This window comes from Haliotis rufescens, unplaced genomic scaffold, assembly GCF_023055435.1.
Source record: "Haliotis rufescens isolate VD_foot unplaced genomic scaffold, xgHalRufe1.0.p SCAF_31, whole genome shotgun sequence".
Classification (NCBI taxonomy): Eukaryota; Metazoa; Mollusca; class Gastropoda; order Lepetellida; family Haliotidae; genus Haliotis; species Haliotis rufescens.
The window spans coordinates 200,021-206,023 of NW_025964013.1; positions in this window are offsets into that span (position 1 = coordinate 200,021).

A 6,003-nucleotide genomic window follows, 5' to 3' on the forward strand; every position below is an offset into this window, starting at 1 on the left:
GATGGGGAGCGAGGGCTATGTCTATAACGTTTCATCAAAGAACAATTACCTTCGAAACGTTGACATGCTTTGTAATCTGATGAAGATGTGACTCCTACTGAGATTGCAATCTCTACTGGCATCCAAAATGTCACACGCCTTCGAGGTGTTTCAATCCGAGTGGAGTGTGCACGGAGGCAGCAATCACATAGTCTTCCGTCTTTACAGGTTGTTGTCTTAATACACAGGACTCGTTCGTTGCATGGCTGGGCGAAGTGGAAATCACAACTGTGTTGAGAAGTGAAGGCGTCACCGCTGTTAAACTGTCCACAAAGGAACACCTACTTTTACACTTTCTCATTTTCAGTTCTTCCAAAATCAATGGAAACCGGTTACTTCAACATTGGCTAGGAAGCGGGTGCACCAAATCTACTCCTTGTTACAAAAGCCAGAAACCTGGACACAACACTGCAACACTGATGGCGCCCACAAGAGCTCTGAGCGAACAAACAACATCCAGTGTGTCAACTGCATGCAGAGCTGGGGAAATGGCATCGTTCAAGTCTTGTTCAACACTTTGAACACGAGTCAAGCATATTGAACATTTCATTTACAAACAATACATGTTATATAGAAGCAATAGGGTTGGTCCCATCTGAAGATCAAACTCCTTCAAGCCAAACATATTCAGTTTCCTCACCAGCTCCGGTTACTGAAGTCAAGACAGTGTCAGTTTGATGGCCAACAGACATCTTGTGGGTCAAGGATGACCAGGTTATCCCTTGCTGATATCTCCGAGTGAGCCAGGGACATCAGCAGCGACACCTGCCTCCCAGGCAGAGAATCAGGAAATCAACGGATAAACACCCACCTGAACCAGAAACAATATACGACACTTGAACACTGAGCGAAGCCCACTTCACTAGAAGGAAATAAAGCAAATGAGAAGGAAATACAGGGCACTTCAGCAGTTGGAGGCGCCTTCTGTTTCAACAGTAATGTTACTGTAGAGGTTCATGATCTTCCCATGGGTCGGATGAAAGGTCGTTCTGACGTCACCCGTAATGGGATGTCCTCAGATCTTTGTTTAGCGGCAGCGAGAACTAAGATTTGATTTTGATCTGATTGTCACTTTACATTTCTCCATCTTCTGCCGTCCTCTCAGACACTCTATGACCCAAAGCCTCGTATCATCATGGGCGATTTACATCGGCAGAATCCCCCCTGGGCCAGTCACCACAGTAAGAGGGAGATGACTCAATACTTTATTTCAAACAACGATGAATGTATACTAGTATACAATGACGTTTCGCGTATTTACTTCCTGGTGAGGAAGATACCCATAAACAGAGTTGTCAACAGCAGACTCATATCTACTGATATATTCCATTGGTCAAACCTCTGTGGAAGTGGCCATTTTCCAACGATGTAAAACCTGTTACCCCATCAATATTTCTCCATCAACAAGATGGAACTTTTCAAAAGCCACCTGGCCTTAGTGTAAATACTTTATTGAAAACCTCATTATTTTATTGATATTCCTAACCAATACAATCACTGGCTGATGAACTGAATGAAGTAGCCGATGCGTGTACATGTAAAATACTGAATATAATTTCAGTCGCCTACTGTCGCTCATAATTTGAATATCATTTTAAATGTTAAAACACGGCGTACCTTTAAACACAGTAAACGCCAGACTTGGCAAACTAACGTCTCAAAAATAAATACACATACGCCATATCTAAGCCACTGGAGCTAATAATGAACAATATCAACTCTTGAAATATTTAGCATAATTCTTTGTTAATATTCGTCAGGAACGCCAGGAACGTCAGGAACGCCAGGACAATTTCCGTCTTCATACAGTGATGCCATAGTTGCCCGGGCGGGATCATACTGATCCCTCAAATTATCGATCAGTAAACCAACTGATAAAACTAATTCTTGCAAACATCCGCTCTTTATTGACACTGCTGAACTTTGTAATGATCTGTCATCTGGCCAAGACGACATCGTGTTTTGTTGGTTACCAGCCATGTCGGCATCATTGGTAACACGATGGTCGATGCTGCAGCACAGACAGGACACAACAACTTTGTAAAATCATGTCTGATTCAAATCAGAGATTGTTAACCTGATCAGAGGTCTAATGCAAAATAAATGAGACATACAATTAGATAATATCAAATTACATGAAACTTCACAACTATAGGGTTATGAATCCAAATTGTCACAGTGTGATCTATTTAATGTTATGAAACCGGTTGCAAAAGTATAACTGAATTGTATAATACTAGTTATTATACTCACTCACACATTATCAGATAGAAACTAACCAACAGTTAATGACTGAATGTTTTAACGCAGATGTCAACAGTTATATCGCGGCGTGTCAACTTCATGTGGGAGGAAAGCCCGAAATGATGCAGGTCTTAGACGTTTACCACTTAGATGAAACACGCGATCACGGGTATGGTGCTTACAAACCTAGAAACATAATCGGGGTGAACCGAGATTCGAACCCACAATGGTAAGTTTCTGGTGTGGCCAAGGGACGCAACTCTGCGCAGCCTATTGCGACCCCTGATGACTGAGCCACCTGTCCCTCCACACAACAGCTCAAGCAGTGGAAACACATAACGGTCCTCCTCCTCCTCCTCCTTTGGGATTCCAAAGAAATCTTACTGGGGGACAACCTCCCGAAGGTCAGACTACTAACGGCATGCTAACCTGCTCAGGCAACTGTGTAAGAATATCAAGGCTCATCGTCGTGGTCAACTCACTAAAGGTGTGTTATCCCACAATGACAGTACACCTTGCACAAGTCTGATGTCGCCGTGGCTGCAATGCATGATTGTGGCTTTAAACTCGTTGAACATTCTCCGTATTTACCAGATTTAGTACCGTCCTATTTCCACCTCTTCCCAAACTTGAAGGAAGAACGGTCTGGCAAGCGTTATGCAAATGATGTTGACGTCATGTCTACTGTTCTGTGGGAACTTTTTAAACCACAAGGATGACACTTACATCAGTGGGATCCATCGTTGGCAGAAGATTGTAAACCTTGAAAGGTAATTAGCAACCAAACCCATTAACGCAGTCCACCATAGTTCGACTAGGAACTTTACAGCCAACCCTCGTACAATGTGATGTGTGAAGACGTATTGCTCCACGGGCTGTACTTAAAGGTTCATTAAGCCTAAGCTCATGTTGGGATCACCATTTAGTTTAGTAATGGATATTTTCACGCACGACAGCACCATATATTCTATAATGGGATTTGATTTCCCTTTTCAAACTTCCAATAAGAAAATACAAATGGGAAATTCTACATTTCCCTCAACACCTATACGTCGTGCAGGCCATAGCGGGGGGTTCAGTAAATGTCAGCAAGGAAGTCAGACTCAGACTGCTCCGTGAAAAACCAGAGCCATGTGGCAGTCAGTCGGACAGAGTGCATGGCACGACACTGGCTACAGATGTCTGGCTTCATACTGGGAAACAAGTCTTACATCTAGGTACGGGTGGAAGACGGAGACAAACGTGTCAGCCTTCATACTGGGACACAAGTCTTACACCTAGGTACGGGTGGAAGACGGAGACACAGGTGTCAGGCTTCATACTGGGACACAGGTCTTACACCTAGGTACGGGTGGAAGACGGAGACACAGGTGTCAGGCTTCATACTGGGACACAGGTCTTACACCTAGGTACGGGTGGAAGACGGAGACACAGGTGTCAGGCTTCATACTGGGACACAGGTCTTACACCTAGGTACGGGTGGAAGACGGAGACACAGGTGTCATACGGGGGCATATGTTAAATATTGATTAATACTGAATACTTCCGAATGTAGCGTGAACCATCATTAACTTGTGTCGCTGACTCGTTGAAGTCGACGAAAGCGCAACATGTCTTAACATTATCTGTTTTCTGACCAGGACCTAGGGGAACCTATCATGCACATTATACATTGCGGCATAAAACTATACTCATCACGTCGCCAAACATTCAAGCATGAATCAGCATTTGTATGGTCATATAATATTGTAACGGATGTCTAACCGATAATGTTCCTCACTGAAACACTTTGCTCGATTAACAACTCCGTAACAACACAATAACGTCTTGTGTAACTTGAGATACACACGATACAATTACATGACATATCACTCCATCTCGTGCATGGTCATGTCCCTACAGTCTGGTCGTGTGTGTCATGTCCATACAGTCTGGTCGTGTGTGTCATGTCCAAACAGCCTGGTCGTGTGTGTCATGTCCCTACAGTCTGATCGTGTGTGTCATGTCCCTACAGTCTGGTCGTGTGTGTCATGTCCATACAGTCTGGTCTTGTGTGTCATGTTCATACAGTCTGGTCGTGTGTGTCATGTCCATACAGTCTGGTCGTGTGTGTCATGTCCATACAGCCTGGTCGTGTGTGTCATGTCCCTACAGTCTGGTCGTGTGTATCATGTCCCTACAGTCTGGTCGTGTGTGTCATGTCCATACAGTCTGGTCGTGTGTGTCATGTCCCTACAGTCTGGTCGTGTGTATCATGTCCCTACAGTCTAGTCGTGTGTGTCATGTCCATACAGTCTGGTCGTGTGTGTCATGTCCATACAGTCTGGTCGTGTGTGTCATGTCCATACAGTCTGGTCGTTTGTGTCATGTCCCTACAGTCTGGTCGTGTGTATCATGTCCATACAGTCTGGTCGTGTGTGTCATGTCCCTACAGTCTGGTCGTGTGTGTCATGTCCCTACAGTCTGATTGTGTACAACATGCAATGTCCCTATGATCTGGTCATGTCCCTATGATCTGGTCATGTCCCTATGATCTGGTCGTGTGCAACTTGTCATGTCCCTATGATCTGGTAGTGTCCCTATGATCTGGTCGTGTGCAACATGTCATGTCCCTATGATCTGGTTGTGTGCAACATATCATGTCCCTATGATCTGGTCATGTCCCTATGATCTGGTCATGTCCCTATGATCTGGTTGTGTGCAACATGTCATGTCCCTATGATCTGGTCATGTCCCTATGATCTAGTCATGTCACTATGATCTGGTTATGCCCCTATGATCTGGTTGTGTGCAACATGTCATGTCCCTATGACCTGGTCGTGTGCAACATGCCTTGTCCCTATGATCTTGTCGTGTGCAACATGTCGTGTCCCTATGACCCTATGATCTGGTCTTGTCCCTGGTCATGTTGTGTGCAACATGTCATGTCCCCATAGTCTGGTCGTGTCCCTATGATCTGGTCATGTCCCCATAGTCTGGTCGTGTCCCTATGATCTGGTTGTGTGTAACATGTCATGTCCCTATGATCTGGTTGTGTGCAACATGTCATGTCCCTATGATCTGGTCATGCCCCCATAGTCTGGTCGTGTCCCTATGATCTGGTCATATCCCTACAGCCTGGTCCTATGCCTGTGCAACGTGTCATATGTAGTGTGTATCTCATTTGTCACTCAACAATCATTTCGGCTGTCTGTCGACTTCCAGTTACTTCACAGCATCGATCAGGGACACTGTTGTGTTTTGGCGCCTAAGACAAGGATTCTGATCAAACACCAATGGTTTAGTTGTATGGTGTGATGCCTGTCAACATTTAGATTTACAGGGAGTTGATATATTTGAGGTCCATTTAGATTTACAGGCAATTGATATACTCGGGTGCACATTTATATTTACAGGTAGTTGATATACTTGGGTGCACATTTAGATTTACAGGGAGATGAAATGCTGGGTTGCAAAAGTATATTTACAAGGAATTAATATACCAGATCGCACATGTATGTTTACAAGGAGTTGAGAGGTTTCACATGTAGATTTACAAGGATGCTGGGTTTCACATTCAGATTTACAAGGATGCTGGGTTTCACATTCAGATTTACCAGGATATATATATATATATATATATATATATATATATATATATATATATATATATATATATATATATGTGTGTGTGTGTGTGTGTGTGTGTGTGTGTGTGTGTGTGTGTGTGTAGGTGTGCCC